The sequence below is a fragment of the Aotus nancymaae genome, unplaced genomic scaffold (assembly GCF_030222135.1).
Source record: "Aotus nancymaae isolate 86718 unplaced genomic scaffold, 86718_ANA_hifiasm-v0.15.2.pri h1tg000004l, whole genome shotgun sequence".
Classification (NCBI taxonomy): Eukaryota; Metazoa; Chordata; class Mammalia; order Primates; family Aotidae; genus Aotus; species Aotus nancymaae.
Window position 1 is genome coordinate 33078697 of NW_026988415.1, and position 26166 is coordinate 33104862.

The 26166-nt window shown below is 36.0% G+C and overlaps 1 protein-coding gene across 1 annotated transcript in view; it reads left to right on the forward strand.

The window, feature by feature from the left end:
* Nucleotides 1–3404: 3404 nt before the first annotated feature.
* The window catches only part of IL13RA2 (interleukin 13 receptor subunit alpha 2), a 122752-nt gene continuing 99990 nt past the window's right edge, over nucleotides 3405–26166 (forward strand). The window contains exons 1-3 of the mRNA XM_012451779.3: nucleotides 3405–3431; nucleotides 8661–8713; nucleotides 21592–21730. The gene's annotated coding sequence lies outside the window, so the exon portion shown is untranslated. The remainder of the gene's footprint in view (nucleotides 3432–8660; nucleotides 8714–21591; nucleotides 21731–26166) is intronic.

Consider the following 26166-nt stretch of genomic DNA (forward strand, 5'->3'; position numbering starts at 1 on the left):
TGATGAGATAAATACTTGTAGACAAAATCATCATAATTTAGAATCTAAAGTTATACTGAGTTAAATAATAGGTGTTTTATTATTTGAGTATTTTCTGATAAAATGTGTTGTAGGAAAACATTCTTTCTAAAAATAAGAAAAGTGTATCCTTTTGGAAAAAGTGAACAATTTTTGTCTAACTCAAAGCTTATTTAAAGGTTATGTATAAAACAAGGTAAAAGAAACTAGGAAATAAGAGAGATGTACAGAAAGTTATAAAATGAAGAGAGTTATTTTTTTGTAAGAAAGATTAAAGAGAAATAATTTCATATAAGAAATCTTTTATGATAAATTTAGTCCTAGAATATAATGACAAGTTGTTTAAGAGGGAGGGATGTTCAGGACAATTGAAGCACGTCAGGAATGGTCTTTGTAAGTCACAATAAGAGGATTTATGAAAAAAAAAAACCAAAAACTTTTATATAATCAAGTTGTCTATAATTAAAGGGAAATTATAATGGTCTCTATGGAGATTGGGCTTGATATAAAATAGAAACACATTTATACACTACATAATTGGTTAGAACAGTGAAACTTTCTTAAGGGATTGATTTACTCTTCATAAATTATAAGATACTTTAATTTTTTTAACACAAAATCAACTTTTATTGTATCTTGCTGTTTTCCATTTTTTTAATCCCCTTTTAAAGGGCACAAAATAGTAATACTCTCCTTCAACTCATATTCAGCTCATGTAAGATTTTTCTGTGGGTTCTGTTTGTTGTGGCCTGATACTAATAAAGTTTTCTTAAAAGTGTAGAGGAAATGTTTTTATCCAGTATAGTATTCTGTACAGTGCAGAAGACCTTTGTTTTTGCCTTTTGGTAACTGGCTTAACAGATTTTATATTTGATTGAAACAATTCATATGCCATTATTATTAAGTTTTGGTTTGCTTTGAAAAAACTGAGATTAATTTTTTTTTATTAATGTTGTTACATCCATGTGTCTCTCTATATGTGCTTTTAAATTCATTGTGACATTGAGTTACAGGGCTTTGACTCCTGGGTCTAAAAAGGACACCAAGTCCTGCTAAATGTTAAACACTGACAATAACTAAAGCCTCATCTTCAGGCCTGGTAGAAGATTCCAATAAAAATAAACTGAATTCCTGAGACACAGGGCCAGAAATTAAAGCTGTTCCACTCCTCAAGGCCCAGGGACTATTCGCAAAAGGGGTGGGCATGTGAGATTATAAGGGCCAATTTTGAGAGCAAAAATAAATTCAGTTTCTCTGTAAATTAATCATTAATGTCAAAGACACACTGATGCAAGACCAGCATATAGGCTCCTGTGTCAGATTAACAAGGTTTTCTTTAAGCGTTAACCAACTCCTTAATAAAGATTTTAAAGGTTATAAAAGGCTTATAGAAGTTATAGCTTATGGTCAACATTAAAATTGTACAGATTGTTTATAGAAGTTTGAAAAACAAATGTAATTGGCTTCATGCTGTTTTGATTAGGGCTTATTGTTTAGAAAAATAAGTCTCCTCTCTCAAATAATGAAGATTTCTGCCTGTTTTTGAAATCCTTGAGTTATCACTGTGGTCAAATGAATGACTTACTTTACAATGACCTGTGATCCTATTTTGTGATATCAAGTGTTAAACCGTTGATATTTGACAAACTTTCCAAAATCAAATTATAAATTATGTCTTTTCTGACCTAATTAGTCCTTTAAGATATTAGATTCCCTAAAGTCCAAAAATGACATAATTGAGCTTATTCATTATAAAAATTATACAGGAAGCATTGTCAGATATGAAATGGTGTTTGGCTGTCTTTGGGCTATATTTGTATAAATATGTTATTGGTACATGTTCCGAAATCATGGGAAACTCTTATAACTCTGATATGATTTAGTGTACATTATCAGTAACAGTTATAATTGGTGTTAAATTATTGTCTGCCACAGAGGTCACACATTTTCTTGTCAATTTTGTCTTTAACTATGGCTGCCCTGAAACTTTTTGTCATCCGTGGTCAATTGTTGTTTTGTCTTGATCCTCTTTGGCAGGTGTTTTTAAATCAGTGTAAAACTCTGGCAGGTGCTCTTGAATGCAGGTTTCTGATAACTTTAGAGGCTGTGGCATCAGAATAGAGGAAAAACTTTCAGGACTCATGGAGAGCTGAAATGTTCATAAATATCAAGCAGAACAGGAATTAACTGTATGAACTGAACTAATAGAAGACTGAAATAATCTTCTTAACTTTTTGTGTAAAACATTGCTGATCCTTTTTGTTTTTCAGAGTCAAAGAAACTTTTCTTTTGAGCTATTGACAGCTTTTAACAATTTAGTGTACACCTATGAACAAAACTTGGAGCATATTTGTTTCTCTCTACCTGATTTCTCCAGAATTGGAAACTATTTGTAAGTATTCTTAACTTTTGGCAATGTAGTTATTTACATAAGTGCAATAAGAATCTGTTTTCATTTGTAACAAGACGCAATTGGAGAAACTGATTGTTTTACTAAGGTTTTGACTGGAATGGTGTGCTTTCCTTTAAGGAATCAAACTTGACTTATGGAGCCCTTTGGGAAAACTAGCATCATACCACTTCCTGTACAGGGTTTCTGACCTGTGGTAAGTAAAGAATGTCACTTTCTGACAGGCCCAGGAGCCCCAACTTTATCTTGGAACCTCAAGAGGAGAGGAATTCACAAAACCTGTAGGTATTTGATAGTATAAATCCATGGCTGGGCTTGGCTTTTAAAAGGTCTTATCTGAGATTCCTTCTATGGAATAAAGTTCCATCAAAACCACTTTAAAAGCCTATGTAATAAAATATTATTCTTGCTGCACTTTATGAATAATTAGTCCAAGTATAATAAAGCAAATCAATCCTACCATGCTTTGTCTTTAGTAAAAATGGGAAATTGGAGAGAGAAAATTTATGTTTCAAAAATTATAGTACCTCTGTTGTTAGACTGTAGCCTTGCCTAATGTTTTTCAATTTTTATTATTTTCCACAGTTTGGACTGAATTCTAATTTTTCTTGGCTACAAGTCTTTAAAACAATGCTTTCATTTTTTTCCCTCCTTTTTTCCCCCATTTTTCCTAATTTGGAGTGACTGAAAACTAAGCTGTGCTTTTGTAAAGCCCTGCATACTGAAGCTAAACAACTTAATCTTCAAAAGAAAATAACAGCAACCTATTTAAATACATAAGCCACTTTCATGCCTGCCTACTGATGTATGGACTTCAGAGCATTGTGACCTAATATCAGTTTTCCAGGAATGTTCTTTTATTTGTGTTGTTTTTCTCCCTTCCTCCCCGTTTTCTCTTCATAGGACATGAGACTTTACACCCTGCTAAAAATGAGCTTTCCTAACAATTCAGGACTATCTTAGCCATGAGACATCAGACGAGACCTAAGACCAGAGTTCTTAGGTCAGAGATTATATTCTTCTAAAATGTTTTCTCTAAGAGATTTTAAAAAACAAAAGAGGGAAAATGTGAAAGGAAAATAAATCTTGGGACCCCAAAACCATTAAGTGAAAGGGAAAAGTCAAGCTGGGAAGTGCTTAGGGCAAACTTGCCTCCCATTCTATTCAAAGTCACCCCTCTGCTCACTGAGATAAATGCATATCTGATTGCCTCCTTTGGAGAGGCTAATCAGACACTCAAAAGAATGCACCCATTTGAATCTTATCTGCCTTTGACCTGGAAGTCCCCTTCCTGCCTTGAGTTGTCCTGCCTTTCTGGACTGGACTAATGTTTATCTTACATGCGATGATTGATGTCTCATGTCTCCTTAAAATGTATAAAACCAAGCTGTGCTCTGACCACCTTGGGGACATGTCATCAGGACCTCCTGAGGCTGTGTCATGGGCACATGCTGTCAACCTTGGCAAAATAAACTGTCTAAATTAACTGAGACCTGTCTTAGATATTTGGGGTTCACAATATGTTATTTTCAGTAGGTAATATTTTCTTTTAAAACAATTTTAATGATATCCTTACCAAATAATATTGCCTTTATGTAAGATAAACTATATAATATAAATATAAGAGAACTTTTTTTGTTTTCTGTTTTGTCTTGCCCTGTCACCCAGGCTGGGGTGTAGTGGTGCAATCTCAACTCACTGCAATCGCCACCTCCCCAGTTCAAGAGATTCTCATGCCTCAGCCTCTTGAATATCTGGGACTACAGACCAACACCACCTCTCTCAGCTAATTTTTGTATTTTCAGTTGAGATGGGGTTTCGCCATGTTGGCCAGGCTGGTCTTGAACACCTGGCCTCACGTTACCTGCCCACCTTGGCCTCTGAAAGTCCTGGGATTACAGGTGTGAGTTAACACACGCAGCCAATATAAGAAAACTTTATGTGAAATAAATGTAGAATAGGTAAAATTGTGATTTTTTTTTTTGAAGACAGAGTCTTGCTCTGTCACCCAGGCTGGAATGCAATGGAGTCATCTTAGCTCACTGCAACCTCCACCTCCTGAGTTCAAGCAGTTCTCCTGCCTCAGCCTCCCTAGTAGCTGGGACCACAGGCGTGTACCACCACACCCAGCTGATTTTTGTATTTTTACTAGAGATGGGGTTTCACCATGTTGGCCAGGCTTGTCTCGAATTCCTGACCTCAGGTGATCTGCCTGCCTCGGCCTCCCAAAGTGCTGGGATTACAGGTGTGAGCCACCAGGCCCAGCCAATTGTGATTAATTTTATTGTGGTTTTAGTGAAAGGTATACTATTTAATTGCCATTAAGCTATGTGATAAAAAATTAATATTTTCTTCAGTTAAATTTAATATTTTAAAAATCCACATATTTTATTGAAATAACTATTATTTATTTGTAATTGTGATTTACCCTACAAGTAGAAAGTCATCCAGGTAAATGTTATTAAAGATAATATTATTCCCTGTTTTATAGTTACCCTAAACTTTCAGATTTAAAGAAGTACTTAAGTAAGTAAATATTTGGTGTAAGTTGTTTGAAAACAATTCTAAGTTTATCACAGAATTTTGAATTATCTTTAGATAATGGTACTAAGCTTGTTTTCTTCTTTAGTAAATCTGTAGTTTTGGTATGCTACATGGAATGGTCCTAGAATTCTCAGGAACCTATCCCACTACCTAGAGCACTCCAGGGTACTGATATATTAGTGTATATTAGATTCATGTGGAAATGTCCAGATATCTTCTGGAATTGGTAAATTGGAAAATATCAAAAGTCATCTATTTCTTAAGGCACAAACTTTTCTAATCCTGCATTTTCAAACATGAAAAGTATCATTATGCTTACAGTGTTTAAATAGCTTAGAATTTCCACAGTAGTATGTGTGTGTGTGTCTGTGTGTGTGTGTTTCATGTAAGGCTCCAGTTGTTTTAGTAAAATAGAATCTTAATGCATTGGAAAACCAGAGTTTAGAAGTTATGAGAATTCTTACACAAAGAGTTTAGGATGGAAGGTTGCTGATTGAATAATTTGAAAGTTACTAAAATAAAAACAGAAGTTTCTTTAAAATGTGATCATTTTAAAATTTAAATTATTGCATAATATTTTTCTCATTTCTTGGCAACTTTATTTTGAGTACCATGCCAGTTATGGTTAGAGAAAAATAAATTTATTTTTACTCTATTCCATTGATATGTATCAATTAATTATCTACCTAAATAGGTGAGAAATGTATTGGGTATATATATGTAAATGATCAATAGAAATAAATTTTTCAATAGCAAATTGTATGTTATAAAACTTCAGGTATCTCATTAATTTCCAATTCAAATAAATACAAAGTGATTCTGTATAATTTATGAAGTAGTAATTAAAATGATACCTTAGCACAGTGGTTCTTAAACTTTGGATTTTAAGAAATCCATATGGATCAATATGGATCACCTAGGGATTTTGTTAATGAAGTACAGGTTGATTCAACAGGTCAAGTGTGGGGTCTGAGATTCTGCATTTCTAACAAGCTTCCAAGTGATGCTGGTCTGGTAGCCAACTTGAATAATAAAGCCATATAGTCCTTGAGGTGCTGTAGTAATATCAATTTACTATATAATAGTATAGTAGTTTGATACTTTAAGTGATGTTTTATGGTCTTAACATTTTAAAATCTATTCTGAAATGTGTTCTACTTTATTATGGGCTTTGGGATTTTCTTTATGGTTTAAAAATGTATACTTTATGTTGTGATTAGTACTGTCTCACATTTTCATTTCTGAAAAATCATTTTAAACACTCACAGTTGTGTAATTTTCAAGATAAATGAAACTAGTCACAGGTATGTGTGATTATAAAATGGTCATATATATCTAAATAAGATAAATTAACAAATGTAATATTAAATTAACAAATATTAAAACATAATGTTTGTTTTATTACATCTTTTTTTGGAGTACTTAGAAAACTACATTAATTTTTTTATAGTCTTGATGTCAATCCATTTTCTTGCTACACTTGCTTTTAAGTTGAACACATAATCATTCTTTCAGGATACCATGTTAAATATACACCATATACAAATAAACTAATAGATATTTAACATAATACTTATGTTCTATGATCAGAGCTTAATTTTGAGGTACATATAAATTTCTCCTGCTCACAAAACAAATGAGAAAATCTATTTCCTTCATACTTTTTTTTCTAAAATAAATATTATTTATTTAAAACATTTGGAATCATTTTACTCATTTTAATAGCTTTTCAAAGGTTCTGGATAAATTGCTAGTTAGAAAACAAATTAAGATCTAAGTTAGCCTGAAATGCCAAAGGCAGTCAAAATGCCTTTCGTGGAAAGATATGACTTATTTACTTTGACAATAAATGGAAATATTAATAATTAAATTTGAAAAGGAAAAGCACAGACATGTGAAACATTGAACTAGAACCTTTTACTATAATTGAATTATAAATAATAAAACATATCTTTATATTTGTCATTCATAGTCTTTAACATCTAAGATTAACAACTGAGTAGAAATGAATATTATGCTGTAACTCAAATTTTAAAATCCCACATGCTCGGATATAATCATGGTTAGTAGTGAATAAAATATATTTATAAATATACATTTTAAAATATGGGCATAATTTTTAGGTATTTTGTACCATCAAAGTTTTCAGTTTTTCCATGGTGAAAGATAAATAATAGTTTGTGTTACTCCTAGGTATAATAAAATTTTTAAAACCATAAAAGAATTTTAGAATTTGGGTATTACCGTGTTTTTATTCTTCAGGCTAGGAAGCTAAGCTAAGCTAATAATTTGAACAATTATTTAAGGACTGAACTTTTTTGTAATCATCCCTGGATCATATACCTACTGTACTAAAACTTACTTTGTATGTGTGATTTTTGTCTTTTTTTCCAAGTCTTTAATTTTAAAGCTTTTATTTATGGCTGTTTGTATGCAGTATGGTAACATTATACTCTGAAAAAATAATTCTGAATTAGTTAATTTAAAACACTTTTCTGAGCTCTTACTACATACCAGGTATTGGTATTGCAGGCCTTGTGGGTATAGTGATGAATAGGATGTGGTCTTTTTGTTGAGAGCTTTACAAAGGAATTCAGTTGCTGCTTTCTGGCTGTTGCATTAAAATAGATATATAATCAACATTTATAATATTAAATTTTGTTATTGAAATTTATCATTGGCCAGGCATAGTGGCTCACGCCTGTAATCCCAGCACTTTGGGAGGCTGAGGCAGGCAGATAACTTGAGCCCAGGAGTTCAAGACTACCTTGGGCAACATGGTGAAATCCCTTCTCTACAAAAAGTAACAAAAATTAGCCTGGTGTGGTGGTGCACATCTCTGTGGTCTCAGCTACTTGGGAGGCTCAGGTGGGAAGATATGTTATCCCAGGGAGATGGAGGCTTCAGTGAGCCATGATTACAGAGTAAGACCCTGTCTCAACACAAGGAAGAAATTTATTATTCTTATTTCTTACCTTTTGAAAGCAGTTTTTTTTTTTTTTTTTTTTTGAGACAGAGTCTCTCTGTCACCAGGCTGGAGTGTAGTGGTGCCATCTTGGCTCACTGCAACCTCCACCTTCCGGGTTCAAGCGATTCTCCTGCCCAGCTTCCCGAGTAGCTAGGATTACAGGCATCCGCCACCACGCTTGGCTATTTGCAAGCAATTTTTAAAGTTTACGTCTCAGTACTAAACATTATAATTGAATATTTATTGCTCCTAGTTGGTTCTAACAGTTACTTTTTTTGAAAAATAATTTTATATGTTTATTTTTTCCCATTTCATTTTTCTCTAGCTTTATTGAAGTATAATTGACAAATAAAAGTTGTATATATTTGAGCTATACAACCTGATGTTTGATATATGTATACATTGTGAAATGATAACTCTCGTCAAGCTAATTAACATATCCATCACCTCAAAGTATTGCCTTTCTTTTTTGGTGGTGAAAACATTCAAGATCTATTGTCTTGGCAAATTTAAAGTATACAATATAGTATTACTAACTATAGTCACCATATTGTTCATTAGATATCTAGAACTTATTCATGCTGCATAATTGAAACTTTGTGCCCTTTGAACCATTTTCCCCAGCCCTGAACCCTGGAAACAACTGTATCTGTTCAGGATGCTATAGCAGAATACCATATAACTTTTGTAGCTTATAAATAACAGAATTTTATTTTTCAGAGTTTTGTAGGCAGAGAAGTCCAAGATCAAACCACAGGCAGACTTGTTGTCTGGTAAGGGCACACTTTCTGGTTTATAGATGGTGCTTTCTCATTGTGTCCTCACATGGTAGAAGGGACAGTCAAGCTCCATTGGGCCTCCTAAGGGCACAAATGCCATTCATGAGGGTTCCATCATTTTTAAAAATTTAATTTTAAGTTCTGGGATACATGTACAGGATGTGTAGGTTTGTTACATAGGTAAACGTGTGCCATGGTGGTTTGCTGTACCTATAAACCCATCACCTAGGTATTAGGCCCCACATGCAGTAGCTATTGATCCTGATGTTCTCCCTCCCCACCCCTCACCTCCTGAGAGCCCCAGTGTATGGTATTCCCCTCCCTGTGTCCATTTGTTCTCATTGTTCAGCTTCCACTTATAAGCAAGAACATGTGGTGTTTGGTTTTCTGTTCCTGCATTTGTTTGCTGAGGATAATGGCTTCCAGTTCCGTCCATGTCCCTGCAAAGGACATGATCTCATTCTGTTGTGTGGGTACATAGTATTCCTTTGTGTGCATGTACCACATTTTCTTTATCCAGCCTATCATTGATGGGTATTTGGGTTGATTCCATGTCTTTGTTATTGTGAATAGTGCTGCAATGAACATACACATGCATGTATCTTTATAATAGAATGATTTAGATTCCTTTGGGTATATACCCAGTAATGAGATTGCTGGGTCAAATGGTATTTCTGGGTCTAGGTCTTTGAGGAATCATCACAGTGTCTTCCACAATGATTGAACTACTTTACCTTCCCACCAACAGTGTAAAAGCATTCCTATTTCTCCACAACCTTGCCATCTGTTGTTTCTTGACTTTTTAATAATCAACATTCTGACTTGCACGAGAGGATATCTCATTGTAGCTTTGATTTGTGTTTCTCTAATGAACAGTGAGGTTGAGCTTTGTGTGTGTGTGTGTGTGTGTGTGTGTGTGTGTGTGTATGTTTGTTGGCTACATAACTGTCTTCTTTTAAGTCCATTGCCCACATTTTAATTGGGTTGTTTCTTTTTTTCCTGTAAATTTGTCTAAGTTCCTTGTCGATTCTGGATATTCGACCTTTGTCGGATGGATAGATTGCAAAAATTTTCTCTGATCTGTAGGTTGCCTGTTCATTCTGTAGGTTGCCTATGTCCTGAATAGTATTGCCTAGATTTTTTTCTAGAGTTTTTATAGTTTTGGGATTTACATTTAAGTCTTTAATCCATCCTGAGTTAATTTTTGCATAAAGTGTAAGGAAGAGTTCCAGTTGCAATTTTTGGCATATGGCTAGCCAGTTTTCCTAGCACCATTTATTAAGTAGGGAATCCTTTCCCCATTGCTTGTTTTTGTCAGCTTTGTTGAAGATCAGATAGTTGTTGGTGTGCAATCTTATTTCTGAGATCTCTATTTTGTTCCATTGGTCTATGTGTCTGTTTTGGTACCAGTACCATGTGTTTTGGTTACTGTAGCATTGTAGAATATTTTGAAGTTGGGTAGCGTGATGCCTCCAGCTTTGTTCTTTTTGCTTAGGATTGTTTTGGCTATATGGGCTCTTTTTTGGTTCCATAAGTATTTTAAAGTAGTTTTTTTCTAATTCTGTGAAGAGTGTCAATGATAGTTTAATGGGAATAGTAATGAATCTATAAATTAATTTGGGCAGTATGGCCATTTTCACAGTACTGCATCTTCCTATTCATGAGTATGGAATTGTGTTCTTGCTGATTTCCTTGAGCAGTGGTTTGTAGTTCTCCTTGAAGAGGTCCTTCACTTCCCTTGTTAGCTTTATTCCTAGGTATTTTATTTTCTTTGTAGCAATTGTGAATGGGAGTTTATCATGATTTGGCTCTCTGCTTTTTTACTGTTGGTATATAGGAATGCTTGTGATTTTTGCACATTGATTTTGTATTGGGAGACTTTGCTGAAGTTGCTTATCACCTTAAGAAGCTTTTGGGCTGAGGCAATAGATATAGGATCATGTCATCTGCAAAAAGAGACAGTTTTACTTCCTCTCTTTCTATTTGAATACCTTTCTTTCTTTTCCTTGCCTGATTGCCCTGACAGAACTTCTAATACTGTGTTGAATAGGAGTGGTGAGAGAGGGTATCCTTGTTTTGTGTGGGTTTTCAAGGGGAATGCTTCCAGCTTTTGCCTATTCAGTATGATATTAGCTGTGAGTTTGTCATAAATGGCTCTTATATTTTGAAGTATCTTCCATCAATAACTAGTTTATTGAGTTTTTTTTATATGAAGCGATGTTGAATTTTATCAGAGCTTTTCTGTGTGTATTGAGATCATCACATGGTTTTTGTCTTTAGTTCCATTTGTGTGATTAATTACGTTTATTGATTTGTACCAGCCTTGCATCCTGGGGATGAAGCTAACTTGATTTTGGGTAGTAAACTTTTTGATGTGCTGCTGCTGGATTTGGCTTGCCAGTATTTTACTTAGGATTTTTGCATCAATGTTCTTCAGGGATATTGGCTTGAAGTGTTTGTTTTTGTTGTTGTATCTCTGCCAGGTTTTGGTATCAGGATGATGCTGGCCTCATAAGTTGAGTTAGGGAGGAATTCCTCCTTTTCAGTTGTTTCAGATAGTTTCAGAAGAAATTATAACAACTCCTCTTTGTGTCTCTCTGGTAGAGAATTCAGTTGTAAATCCATCTGGTCTTGGGCTTTTTTTGGTTGCTAGGCTATTTATTAGTGCCTCAATTTCAGAACTTGTTATTGGTCTATTTATGGATTCCATCTTCCTGGTTCAGTCTTGGGAGGGTGTATATATCCAGGAATTTATCCATTTCTTCTAGATTTTCTAGTTTATTTGAATAGAGGTATTTATAGTATTCTCTGATGGTTGTTTTCCTGTGGATTCAGTGGTGATATCCCTTTTATCATTTTCATTGTATCTATTAGATTCTTCTCTTTGCTTCATTATTAGTCTAGCTAGGGGACTATTTTATTAACTTTTTCAGGAAACCAGCCCCTGAATTTGTTGATTTTTCAAATGGTTTTTCATGTGTCTATCTTCTTCACTTCTGCTCTGATCTCGGTTATTTCTTGTCTTCTGCTAGCTTGGGGGTTGGTTTGCTGTTGGTCTTCTAGTTGTTTTAGTTCTGATGTTAGTGTGTCAGTTTGAGATATTTCTAGCCTTTTGTTGTGGACATTTAGTGTTCTAAATTTCCCTCCTAACACTGCTTTAGCTGTGTCCCAGAGATTCTGGTACATTGTCTCTTTGTTTTCATTGGTTTCAAAGAACTCTTGATTTCTGCCTTCATTTCATTATTTACCCAGGAGCCATTCAAGAGCAGGTTGTTCGATTTCCATACAGTTGGGTGGTTTTGAGTGTTTCTTAATCTCGAGTTCTGATTTGTTTGCTCTGTGGTCTGAGAGACTGTTATTATTTCAGTTTTTTTTGCATTTGCTGGGGAATGTTTCACTTCCAATTTTTTGATTTTAGAGTAACTGCCATGTGGCACTGAGAAGAATGTATATTCTTTTGTTTTGGGGGGAAGAATTCTGTATGTATCTATCAGGTCCACTTGATCCAGAGCTGAGTTCAAGTCCTAAATATCCTTGTTAATTTTCTGTCTCGAAGATCTAATATTGACAGTGGAGTGTTAAAGTCTCCCACTATTATTGTGTGGGAGTTTATGTCTCTTTGTAGATATCTGTGAACTTGCTTTATGAATCTGGTTGCTCCTGTATTGGGTGCATATATATTTAGGATAGTTCTTCTCGTTGAATTGAACACTTTACCATTATGTAATACCCTTCTTTGTCATTTTTGATGTTTCTTAGTTTAAAGTCTGTTTTGTCAGAGACTAGGATTGCAACCTCTGCTTTTTTCTGTTTTTCATTTGCTTGGTAAATTTTCCTCTATCCCTTTATTTTGAGCCTGTGTGTCTTTGTGCATTAGATGCATCTCTTGAATACAGCTCACCAATGCTTCTTGACTCTTTATACAGCTTGCTATTCTGTGTCTTTTAGTAGGGGCATTTAGCCCATTTACATTTAAGGTTAATATTGTTACATGTTAATTAGATTCTGTCATGATACTAGCTGGTCATTTTGCAGACTTGTTGATGTAGTTGCTTCACAGTGTCATTGATCTTTGTACTTCAGTATGTTTTTATAGCAGCTGGTAGTGATTTTTCCTTTCCATATTTAGTGTTTCCTTCAGGAGCTCTTGCAAGGCAAGCCTGGTGGTAACTAATTTCCTCAGCATTTGCTTGTCTGAAAAGATTTTATTTCTTTTTCAGTTATAAAGCTTAGTTTGACCAGATAGGAAATTATGGGTTGGAAATTCTTTTCTTTAAGAATGTTGAATATTGGCCCATAGTCTCTTCTGACTTGTAGGGTTTCTGCTGAGAGGTCCACTGTTAGTCTGGTGGGCTTCCCTTTGTAAGTGACCTAGCCTTTCTCTCTGGCTGCCCTTAACATTTTTTCTTTCATTTCAACCTTGGAGAATCTGAAGATTTTGTGTCTTGGGGTTAAGTAAGAAGTATCTTACTGAGGTTCTCTGAATTTCCTTAATTTGAATGTTGGCCTGTTCTTGATAGGTTGGAGAAGTTCTCCTGGAAGATATCCTGAAGTATGTTTTCCAACTTGGTTCTATTCTCCCCGTTTCTTTCAGGTACCCAAATCAGTCACAGGTTCAGTCTTTTTATATAATCCCATAGTTCTCGGAGGTTTTGTTCATTCTTTTCATTCTTTTTTCTCTAATCTTGTCTTACTCTCTTATTTCAACAAGATGGTCTTCAAGCTCTGAAATTCTTTCCTCTGCTTGGTCTAATCACTTATTGATACTTGTGGTTGCATCGTGAAGTTCTCATGTTTTTCAACTCCATCAGGTCATTTATGTTCCTCTCTAAACTGGTTATTCTCGTTAACAGCTCCTGTAATGTTTCATCATGGTTCTTAACTTCTTTGCGTTGGGTTAGAACATGCTCCTTTAGCTCAGCAGAGTTTGTTATTACCCACCTTCTGAAGCCTACTTCTGTCAATTCATCCATCTCAGCCTCTACCCAATTATGTGTCTTTGCTGGAGAAGTGTTGAGATCATTTGGAGAAGAAGAAGCACTGTGGCTTTTCGAGTTTTCATCATTTTTTTGCTGATTCTTATCTTTGTGAATTTACGTAGCTTTGATCTTTGAGGCTGCTGACCTTTGGATGGGGTTTTGTGGGGACTTTTTTATTGATTTTGTTGTTGTTGTTGCTTTCTGTTTGTTTTTCTTTTAACAGTCAGACCCATCTTCCATAGGGCTGCTCTGATTTTTTGGGGTTTCACTCCAGACCCTAGTTTCCTGGGTCCCTCCCACCCCTGGAGGTGTCACCAGTGGAGGTTGCTGAACAGCAAAGATGGCTGCCTGCTTCTTCCTCTGGGATCTCTATCCCAGACAGGCACCAACTTGATGCTGGTGTGAACACTTCTGTATAATGTGACTGGTGATCTGGTGACCCTTGTTTAGGAGTCTCACCCAGTTAGGAGGCACCAGATCCTAACAAAGCACTCTGACTGTGCCTTGGCAGATGGAGTGTGTTGCACTGAGTGGGGGAGTCCCACTCATTCAGACTGCCCAGATTCCTCAGACCCAGCAGGAAGAAAGACTAAGTCTGCTGATCCACATCGACTGTAGCTGCCCCTCCCCTCAGGGGCTCAGTACCAGGGAGATCAGGGTTCTGTCCCTAAAAACCTGGCTGGAGTTGCTGAAATTCCTGCATGGAGGCCCTGTCGGTGAGGAGGGATGGGTCAGGGTCCGGCCTAAAGAAGCAGTTTGGCCACAGTCTGCCATAACCACTGTGCTGCATGGTGGGGGAATTCCTCCTGGTTTTAAACTGTCCACTCTCCCTGGCACCAGCAGGAGAAAAATGGCAGCCTGGAGCTACAGTGATGGTTGTCGCTCCTCCCCACCCCCGACCCTGGAACTCAGTCATCTTAGGCAGCAGGCAGCTACAGTGATGATGGTTGCCCATCCCCCGGGAACTTGGTAGTCTTAGGCAGTCTCCAGCCAAGTGGACACTGAGGAATCTGCACAACTCTGTCCTTGGGACCCAAGGTCCTAGTGACATGGGCTCACAATGAGGATCTCCTGATCGTTGTGTTGCACAAATCTGTGGGAAAAATGTCGTTTCCTGGTTGGGTTAGCGGGATCACTCACTACCTCCCTTGGCTGGGGGTGGGAGCTCCCCTTGTCCTGTGTGGCTCCCAGGTGGGCCGTTGCACCACCCTGCTTTTCCTTGCTCTTTGTGGGTTGCACCAATAGCCTACTCAGTCCCAATGAGAGAACCTGTATACCTCAGTTGCCTGTGCAGGAGTCATTCACCATTTTTGTTCTCGTGGGATGCTCCTACTGCAGCTGTTTCTAGTCAGCTATCTTGGCCTTTCCTTATAAACTTGGCTCCATCCTTATAAACCAATCACCTTCTGAAAGTCCAGGCACTTAGTACCATCACACTGGGAATTAGGTTTCAACGTATGAATTTTGGGGACAGACACATTCAGAACATGGCAACCACTATTCCACTGTTTAGTTATGTGCCTGGTTTGGCTGTTTTAGAATCTACATCTAAATGAAATCATGCACTATTTGTCTTTCTGTGCCTGTTTTATTTCACTTAGCATAATGTCCTTCAGGTTCATCTGTATCATTGCAAATGACAGAATTTCCTTCTTTTTTAGTGTTGAATAATACTTCATTTTGTGTATGTGTATACTACTATATGTGTGTATAGAGAAAACTTTTACTTATTCATTCTTCCATCAAAGGAGACTTTGGTTGATTTCATTTCTTGGCTATTGTGAATACACATTGCAATGTACAAGAAAGTGCAGATAACTCTTTAAGATACTGATTTCATTTCCCTTGGATGTATACCCGGAAGTGGGATTGCTGGATTATATGGTAGTCCTATTTTTAATTTTTTGAGGAACCTCTATACTTTTTCCCTAATGATTGTACCATTTTATATTACCACCAATACTGTACAAAGGTTCCCTTTCTTCCATGTTCTCACCAACACTTCTTGTCTTTTGAATTTTTAATTATAGCCATCCTAACAGGTGTGAGGTGGTATCTCATTGTGGTTTTGATTTACATTTTCCTGATCATTAGTGATGTTGAGTATTTTTTTATGCCTATTGGCCATTTGTATGTCTTTTGAGAAATGTCTATTCAGGTCCTTTGACCATTTTTTAATCAGGTTGTTTTCCTGCTAGTGAGTTTCTTATCTATTTTGGATATTAGCACCTTACCAGATATATAGTTTGAAAATATTTTCTTTCATATCGTAGGTTGTCCTTTCACTTTGTTGATTGTTTCCTTTGCTGTACAGAAGCTTTCTGGTTTGATACAATCCTATTTGTTTCTTATTTATTTTGGATATTAGCCCCTTATCAGATATATAGTTTGCCAATATTTTCTCCATACCATACATTGTCTCTTCACATCATTGATTCTTTTCTGCGCAGAAGCTTTTTAGTTTGATATAATCCCATTTGTCTATTTTTGCTTTTGGAGTTATATTCAAATAATCATTGTCCAGACCAATGTTTAGATGCTTTGCCCCTATGTTTTCTTCTAGTGTTTTAACAGTTTCAGGTCTTACCTTTAAGTCTTTAATCCATATTGAGTTGATTTTTATATATGGTGTGAGATTAGGGTCCAGTTTCATTCTTCTGCATGTTGATATCCAGTTGTCCTAACACTATTATTGAGAAGACAGTTTTTTTCCTATTGTGTGTTCTTAGGACTTTTGTCAAAAATCAGTTGACCGTAGATGTGTAGGCTTATTTCTTGGCCTTCTATCCTATTCTGTTGTTTGATGTGCCTGTTTTTGTTTCAGTACTATGCTGTTTTGATTGCTATAGCTTTTGTAGTATATTTTGAAATAAGGTAATATGATACTTCTTGCTTTGTTCTTCTTAGTAAAATTGCTTTGGCTATTCTGGGTTTATTGTGACTCCATATTAAGTTTATGATTATTTTGTTCAATCTCTATGAAAAATGTCATTGAAATTTTGATAGAGATTGTGTTGAATCTGCAGATCACTTTGTGTAGTGTGGACATTTTAACAATATTATTTTTTCTAACTCATGAGTACAAGATATTTTTCCATTTATTTCTGTCTTATTCAATCAATTTTTATAGTGTTTATTGTACATATATTTCACCTCCTTTTAAGCCATTTATTCCTAAATATTTTATTTATTTATTTTTGATGCTCTTATAAATGGGATTGTTTTATTCTTTTTCAATAGTTCATTGTTAATGTATAGAAATGCAACTGATTTTTGTATATTGATTTTATATCCTACAACTTTACTGAATTTATTATTTCTAACAATTTTCTTGTGGAGATTTTAGGGTTTTCTATACGTAAGATTATGTCATCTGCAAAGATACTATTTTTCTTTATCCTTTTTAGTTTGGATATCTTTTTTTTTCTTGCCTCATTACTGTAGCTAGGATTTCAGGATCATCCTGGATAGAAGTGGTGAGAGTAGATATCTTTATTTTGTTCCTGAACTTAGAGAAAAAGCTTTTGCTTTTCACCATTGAGTATTATACTGACTGCAGGATTGTCATATGTGGCTTTTATCATGTTGAGTTTCATTTTTTCTACACTTTATTAGTTGATAGCTTTTTTAATCACAAAAGGATGTTAAATTGTGTTGAATGCTTTTACTGCATCTATTCAGATGATCGTATGATTTTTATCCTTTATTTTGTTAATGTGGTGCATCAGATTTATTGACTTGTGAAAGATGAACCATTCTCATATCAGAGGGATAAATCCCATTCAATCATGATGTGTGATCTCTTAATGTACTGTTGAATTCAGTTTACTACTATTTTATTGAGGATATTTGCATCTAAATTAAACTGGGATATTGGCCTGAAATTTTATTTTATTGTACTCTCTTTGTATGGCTTTGGTATCAGAGTACTGTTGGCCTTGTAAAATGAATTTAGAAGTATTCTCGTCTCTTAATGTTTTTGAAGAGTTGGATAAGGATTGGTATTAATTCTTCCTTAAATGTTTGGTAAAATTCACCTGTGAAGCCTTTTTTTCTTAGGCTTTTCTTCATGGAGAGGTTTTTGATTACTGATTCAATCTTCTCACTCTTGACTGATCTGTTTCAATTTTCTTTTTTTTTTTTGAGATGGAGTCTAGCTCTGTCACCAGGCTGGAGCACAGTGGTGCAGTCTCGGCTCACTGCAACCTCTGCCTCCCAGGTTCAAGTGATTCTTCCGCCTCAGCCTCCCAAGTAGCTGGGACTACAGGCGTGTCCCAAACACCCGGCTAATTTTTGTATTTTTAGTGGAGACGGGGTTTCACCATGTTGGCCAGAATGGTCTCGATCTCTTGACCTCATGATCCACCCGCCTCAGCCTCCCAAAGTGCTGGAATTACAGGTGTGAGCCACCATGCCCGGCCCTGTTTCAATTTTCTATGTCTCCATGATTCTTGGTAAGTGGTTTGTTTTTATGAGTTGATCCATTTCTTCAAGGTTATCCAATTTGTTTCAGTATGAGTGTTCATAGTCTTTTATGATTCTTTCCATTTTTGTAATATCAGTTGTAAGGTCTCCTCTTTTATTTATAATTTTATTTATTTGAGTCATCTGTCATTTTCAGTCTTTCTTAAGGTTTGTAAATTGTTTATCTTTTCAGAATACTAACTTGTTATATCATTTCACATTTTTTTTTCTCTTATTTTCCTGGTCTCTATTTGCCTTGTTTCTTCTCTGATTTTTATTATTTCTTTCATTTTTCCACCTTTTAGCTTAATTTCTTCTTTTTCTAGTTTCTTGAAGTGTAGATTTGGATGTTTTAGGTGAGATCTTTTTTTTCTTAATGTAGGCATTTATCACTGTAAAATTCTGTCTTGGAACTGCTTTTGTTGCATCCAATACATTTTAGTATGTTGTGTTTCCATATTTGTTTGTCTCCATTTATTTTTTGATTTCCCTTTTATTTGTTTTTTTGACCCATTGGTTGTTCAGAAGTGTGATGTTTAATTTTCATACATTTGTGAATTTTCCAGTTTCCCTCTTGTTACTGATTTCTAATTTCATACTATTCTGGTCAGAATTGCTGCTTGATAATATTTCATTCTTAAATTTTTTAAGGCTCATTTTGTGGCCTAACATGTGACCTATCCTGGAGATTGTTATATGTGCACTTGAGAAGAATGTGTATTCTGTTGCTGTTGAATGCAATGTTCTATATATGTCTGTTAGGTTTATTTGCTCTAGAGTGTTGTCCTGGTCTACTGTTTCCTTATTGATTTTTCTGTCTGGATGGTCTATCCATGGTTGAAAATGGGGTATCGAAGTCCCCTACTATTATTGTATTGCTATCAATTTCTCCCTTCAATTCTGTTACTATTTACTTTATGTATTTAGGTGTTCTGATATTGTGTACATATATATTGTTTTCTCTTTCTTCCTGTGGCAAACCTGCAGTTGATAAATGCAAATAGAAGCTTCTGTACTTTTTAGTCTGGTCGAACCATAGGAATGAAAGAGAAGGATGCCACAAATTATCTTGTTTAGTCCTAAGGCCTACACCTAAGTGTCTTTTAGGGAGACTTGATAGAAGTATGTTTTATTGCTAAAGGGATGAAGTGGGACTACTGAATAATAAAACCTAAGATTTATTGAGTTCTTATTATTACATATATACATTGCATTGTACTGTATGCTTTAAGCATTATCTCGTATGATCCTCAGAATAACACTATGAGAAGAGTACTGTCATTATCTTACTTTTACAGATGAGGAAACTTAGGCCAGAGGTTAAGTAAACTGCTCAAGTTTACCCATGTTGTAGGTGGAAAATCTAGGATTCCAAATCTATGCAACATCAAAGAATGTTTGTTCTACCACAATACCTGTGAGGAATAGTTCTGTATCCCTTCTGAGGAATTAATTATACCTGCTTAGTTTGTGGATTAAGCTATATTTGTTTTTGAAAAATGTATATATCTGTTTTCTAATTTTATATCTTTCAGGAATTGTCACACTGTCTTCCACAATGGTTGAACTAATTTACATTCCCACCAATGGTGTATAAGTATTCCTTGTTTTCTGAAACCACAACAGCATCTGTTATTTTTTTACTTTTTATTAATAGCCGTGCTGACTGGTGTAAGATGGCATCTCATTGTGGTTTTGATTTGCATTTCTCTAATGATCTGTGATGTTGAGCTTTTCTTCATATGATTGTTGGCCACATGTATGTATTATTTTGAAAAATGTCTGTTCATGTCCTTTGCCTACGTTTTAATGGTTTTTTTTTCTTACAGATTTGTTCAACTTCCTTATAGATGCTGGATATTAAACCTTTGTGAGATGCATAGTTTGCAAATATTTTCTCCCATTCTGTAGGCTGTTTACTCTGCTGATAGTTTCCTTTGCTGTGAAGAAGCTCCTTAGTTTAATTAGATCCCATTTGTCAAGTTTTGCTTTTGTTGCAATTGCTTTTAGCATCTTTGTCATAAAATCCTTGTCTATTCCTATGTCCAGAATGTTATTCCCTATGTTGTCTTCTAGGGTTTTTATAGTTTTGGGTTTTATATTTAAATCTTTAATCCTGAGTTAATTTTTATATATGGTGTAAGGAAGGAGTCCAGTTTCAATTTTCTGCATATGGCTTGTCAGTTTTCCCAGCAATAACAAAGACATGGAATAAACTTAAATGTCTATCAGTGATAGACTGGATAAAGAAAATGTGGTACACATACACCATGGAATACTGTGCAGCCATAAAAAAGAACAAGATCGTGTTCTTTGCAGGGACATGGATAAAGGCCATTATCCTTAGCAAACTAATGCAGGAACAGAAAATCAAATACTGCATATTCTCACTTAAAAGTGAGAGCTAAATGATGAGAAAATATGAACATATAAAAGGAAACAACACACACTGGGGTCTACTGGAGGGTGGATAGTGGGAGGAGGGAGAGGATCAGGAAAAACAATTAATGGGTACTAGGCTTAATACCTGGATGATGAAATAATCTGCACAAATCTCCACGACACAATTTTACCTGTATAACAAACCTGCCCATGTACCCCTGAACTTAAACGTTTAAAAAAAGATAAATATGTATATATCTGTTTTCTTTGTATACCTCCACAGAATATTAGACCATATACATATTTGCATTGTAATAATGAAATATTTTAGTATAAATTTTAATATATTAAAATAATTTAATTTCAAATAAAACATGCATGTGTACTAATATCCTGCAGATATTAAAATGGGTATTAAAACTGTTCTCGTATTGAGAAATTTGATGAAATTGCATCTTTGAAATAATAAACATTACATTCCATGGCATGTTTCAACACTTGAGTTGCAAATCATTCAGGACATACTGAGTACGTTTTTTGTGCCAAGCATTCTGTAGAAGAGCCAGGTATTTACCGGTGATTAAGACAGGTGTCATTACCCTCAGGGGGCTCACAGTCATTGGATTATTCCATATGGAGTGCGTTGTTTAAGAGTTCTTTCTAAGGCTTCTATAACTCTTAAAAATATAAATTACAGAGATTATTACTGCTTGTTGTGGTTAATTTTGTGTATCACCTTGACTAAATGAGGGATGCCCAGGTAGCTGGTAATACATTATTTCTGTGCGTGTCTGGGAGGGTGGTTCTAGAAGAGATTAGCATTTGAATCAGTAGACTGAGTGAAGAAGATCACCCTCATCAATGTGGGTGGGCATCATTCACTCCATTGAAAGCCCTAAGAGAACAAAAAGGTGGAAGAAAGGCGAATTTGCTCTCCCTACTTAAGCTGGGGCATCCATCTTCCCCTTCCCTCAGACTTTAGTGCTCCTTGTTCTTAGCCTTTGGATTTGGACTGTAACTTACACCATTCGCTCCCCTGGTTCTCAGGCTTTGGAGTTTGCACTCGAGCCCACTGTTAGCTTTCCTGAGCAGATAGATGGCAGATCGTGGAATTTCTCAGCCTCCATAATCATGTGGGCTCCTGGGAAGATGGCAGATCATGGGACTTCTCAGCCTTCATAATTGTGTAAGACAATCTGTCATAATAAATCTCTTTTTTATATATGTCTTTCTATCCTATTGGTTCTGTTTCTCTGTAGAACCCTGACTGATATGCCATTGTGCTTTAAAAGTACATAATATGTTTGATTTCACATATTCACAGCTGGAGGGGAGTTTTCCTTAGAATCGTATCTTGAGTCTCACCTATATCTAATTTAGCTATTCAGATGGGATGTTGGACTTTAGGCTTTTGTGTTGATGCTGGAATGAGTAAAGACTTTTGGGGTCATTGGAATGGAATGAATGTATTTTGCATATGACAAGGACAGGAATTTTGTGGGGGTCAGTGGCAGAATACTCTTGACTGGAGTGTCTGTGTCTCTCCCAATTTCACATGTTGAAATCCTAACCCCCAGTGCAATGGTATTGGAGATGGAGCGTTTGGGAGTTGATTAGGTCATAAAGCAGAGCCCTCATGAATGTGATTAATGCCTTCATCTTTCAGAGACCTCAGAAAGCTCCGTCACCCCTTCTGACAAGGACACGACAAAAAGAAAAGTCTGTGAACCAGGAAACAGGCCCTTACCAGATACTTAACTACCCTTACACCTATTGGATTATTCAGTATGATTACAATGGAAGATGTGTCTTTCTACTTATAAAAGGCACATATTCTCTAAATAAACAACTCCTAAGTACTTCAGTTTTGAGGATGGTTATTCTTCCTGAATCTTTGATTTCTCCCTCTCTACCTGGATTGTTACATTCAGCATAAAAGCACGTGCTAATATCTCCTGTTTGAAAATGACCATAAAATTCCCACAATACTTCAAGCAATTGACTTGTTTTTTTGCTGGTCTTCAAACCCAAGTCCCTTAAAAGAGTACTATTTATTTGCTGTTTCTACTTCATCACCTTCCACTCATTCTTAAACGCACTCTATTTTAAAATGCTTCCTACCTCATCTCCTCACTGAAATTGATTGCTGAATCATCATGAACTCCATGTTGCCAGATATGGTCACTTCATACTCACCTGTTTTGACTTCTCAGCAGCTTTCATCCCAGTTGACTTCACCCTCTTTGAAAGATTCTTTTTTTCTCAGCTTTTTGTGACCCTATTATATCCCAGTTTCTCTCCTTACCCCCTGGGTACTCCTACTCTACTTCTAAATAAATAGTTCTCAAATTTTAATGCACATTAAAATCACTTGGGAAACTTGTTAAGAAGGCTAGGAATTTTTATCTTTAACCAACACTTCAAAAGATTATAATGTAGATAACTTATGAATCATACTTTTGAGAAACTCTAATCCTTTGGTCTCATTTCTGTGCTTTTCCTCTCCATATACTTTTTCCTTCGGAGAGCTCATCCATTTCTACTTTTGTCAATGCTTTTTAACCCTGGCTGCATAGAGTCACCTACAGAGCTTTTGAAAAATGCCAGTGTCCATTCCAGACTAATTAAGTCACAAGCTTTACAGATATATCAGAGTGGGGCTTAGTATTTTTAAAGCCTTCCCAGGTTATTCCCATTTGCAGCCAGGATTGAGAACCACTAATCTGTAGCCATATAACCTGTATCTGTAGCTCAACCCTTTCCTCAGTGGTTTGAATCTATGTAGTCAATTGCCTGCTTGACATCACATTGTTCTATCTCAGACACCTCAAACCCAAAATGTCCCATAAAGAACTGTTGATTCTGTACCCTGTCTTCAAGCACATTCTTACTCATAGAAGTTAATGGCTCATGACAAGAAACAGGGAGTCGTCTTTGATTTTTTTAACCTTACTTTCTATATTCAAGTTGTTAGTAAGAATTGTTAGTTTTGCTTTTAGAATTTACCTCAACACCGTCTCATTTTTCCATCTCCACTGTCATGACTCTAGTCCAAGCCACCATCCTCTGTTGTCTGGACTGCTGCAATAGCCTCCTAACGGGCCTTGCTTCTACATTTGCTTCTCCAATCCATACTCCACATGGTAAAGTCAAATGACCTAAAGACATACATTATCATGTCATCTCTTCCTTAAAACATCTCTCTTAGAATAACCCCCAACTTAACCTCTTCAACTTAAACTCTACTATATTTCTTCTCCCAACCCATCATGCTCCAGCCATGTGGGCCTCATTACTGTTCACTGACCTCACAAATTATCAGAGTCTTTGTGTGCTGCCTGAAATGCAATTTCTCAGTGGCTGACTTCTTAAAACTCATCTTAAAAGTCTCCTCTTCAAGAGTTCTCCCCTGTTATTCTGTGACACAGCAGCCTATTTCTTTCATAGTACTTCTCAGTTAGATAATTGATGTGTTCATAACACTTCCACACCATAAGATTCACTAGGGCTAGGATCTTAATGTGTTTTGTTCGTTACTGTATCTTTAACAGCTAACAAAGTGGAGTACCTAGTGGAGCTCAATACAAATTTGAGGTATGACTAAATAGATTTAATCAGTATCCCCAGATAACTAAATGAAATGACTCCCTGAACCTCCCTTTGCTGCTCACTGACCTTGGCAAATTCCAATTTACCATACAGGGACAAGGTTTCTCAGGGAACCCTTTGCCAACACCACTTTTTCCCCTGCCACATGCAAGTTTGAGGTCTCTTTTAGACATTCTCATACACTTTTAAGAATGATTTTCCTAGTGTTTGTTTAATCAATGAATGGCATATCAAAAAAATTGGAAACTATATCAAGTTTCTTAGAAATGTTAGACATGGAATCATTCCCACCTAGTTCACTTTATAAAATAGTGAAGAAATACTAAACCCCGGGAACTATGGCACGATTCATAGATGACTCCAATCTATAAATTCACAGGTCAGATGTTTTTCATTAAATTCTGTAAAATTCTTATGTCATTATTAGCTTCTCAATTGCATTAAAATGGAGAGTTACATAATAGTCAAAGGAAGACCATTTGTGTTTTTAAAACAGGATTTTCAGGAGGAAAGGAGAAGCAAAGAAAGGGGGAAAGGACAGAATTTTGAAGAGATATTTAGGAAATTGATGAATTTTAATTTTGGAGAGAGCATTTTGGAAATGGGGTGAATATTACTTTGATTCCTTCCTGCCTAAATTATACCTGAACATTTATGGTAAAAGGTTTTCCAAAGATTGGAGTTTCCAGTGATTTAAAAAATTTTGACAACAAAAAAGATCATTTTCAGGGCTTTTAAACTTTTACACAAAGTTTAAAGGTTTCCAGCTTTAAACTTCAAGCAGTTGGCTGGGCACAGTGGCTCACGCCTGTAATCCCACCACTTGGGAGGCCGAGGTGGGCAGATCATGAGGTCAGGAGTTTGAGACCAACCTGATCTACATGGTGAAAACCCATATCTATCAAAAATACAAAAATTAGCCGGGCATGGTGGCACATGCCTGTAATCCTAGCTACTCAGGAGGCTGAGGCAGGAGAATATCTTGAATGCAGGAAATGGAGGTTGCAGTGAGCCGAGATTGCTCTACAATACTCCAGCCTGGATGACAAAGCGAGACTCCATCTCACAAAGAAAAAAAAAACAAAAAAAACACCCACAACAACAACAACAACAAAAAACTTCAAGCAGTTAATAAAATGAACAGTAACTGGTGGGATGATTACTTTTCTGGTAGGGAGAATTCTGCAATATATAAAACGTGGGGCTACAAAGCCAGGAGAAATATCTCCCAGCCTCCAGTGGGCTTCCCCCTCTGTCACTGAATGAGATAAAGGAAAATGTGATCACAGTAGGGATAAGTAGAGAAGGGCCAATTACTAATATTTCTTGTCATTTGATTAAAAATATGAGTGAGTTCCATGAGTGAGTTCCTTTCTTGACTTATTCCAGAGGTTTTCAATTAATGAGATTAAATGGTAATTAGATACGATCTAGCACAAATCTCCACTTTTTTTTTTTTTAACTTGGAAGCTTGGTGAGCCATCAAAGAAGTTATGTTTTGTTCGTTCTTTCTTCATTAAAATGGTACTGGTACATTCTACAAGCAGTTGACAAAATATATTGTATTTATAAATATTAACCAGTAGTGAAGGCCGGGCGCGGTGGCTCACACCTGTAATCCCAGCACTTTGGTAGGCCGAGGCAGGTGGATCACGAGGTCAAGAGATCGAGACCATCCTGGTCAACATGGTGAAACCCCGTCTCTACTAAAAATACAAAAAATTAGCTGGGCATGGTGGTGCGTGCCTGTAGTCCCAGCTACTCAGGAGGCGGAGGCAGGAGAATTACCTGAACCCAGGAGGCGGAGGTTGCAGTGAGCCGAGATCGTGCCATTGCACTCCAGCCTGGGTAACAAGAGTGAAACTCCGTCAAAAAAAAAAAAAAAGAAAGAAAGAAAAACCAGTAGTGGTAGAGCTTGCAGGCACTGAAATAAAAGTTGTAAGATTGCAAAGGGGCTGATTTACTTACTGCAATGTGGTGCCAGAGCAAAAAACTTCCTTGACCTTGTATGTA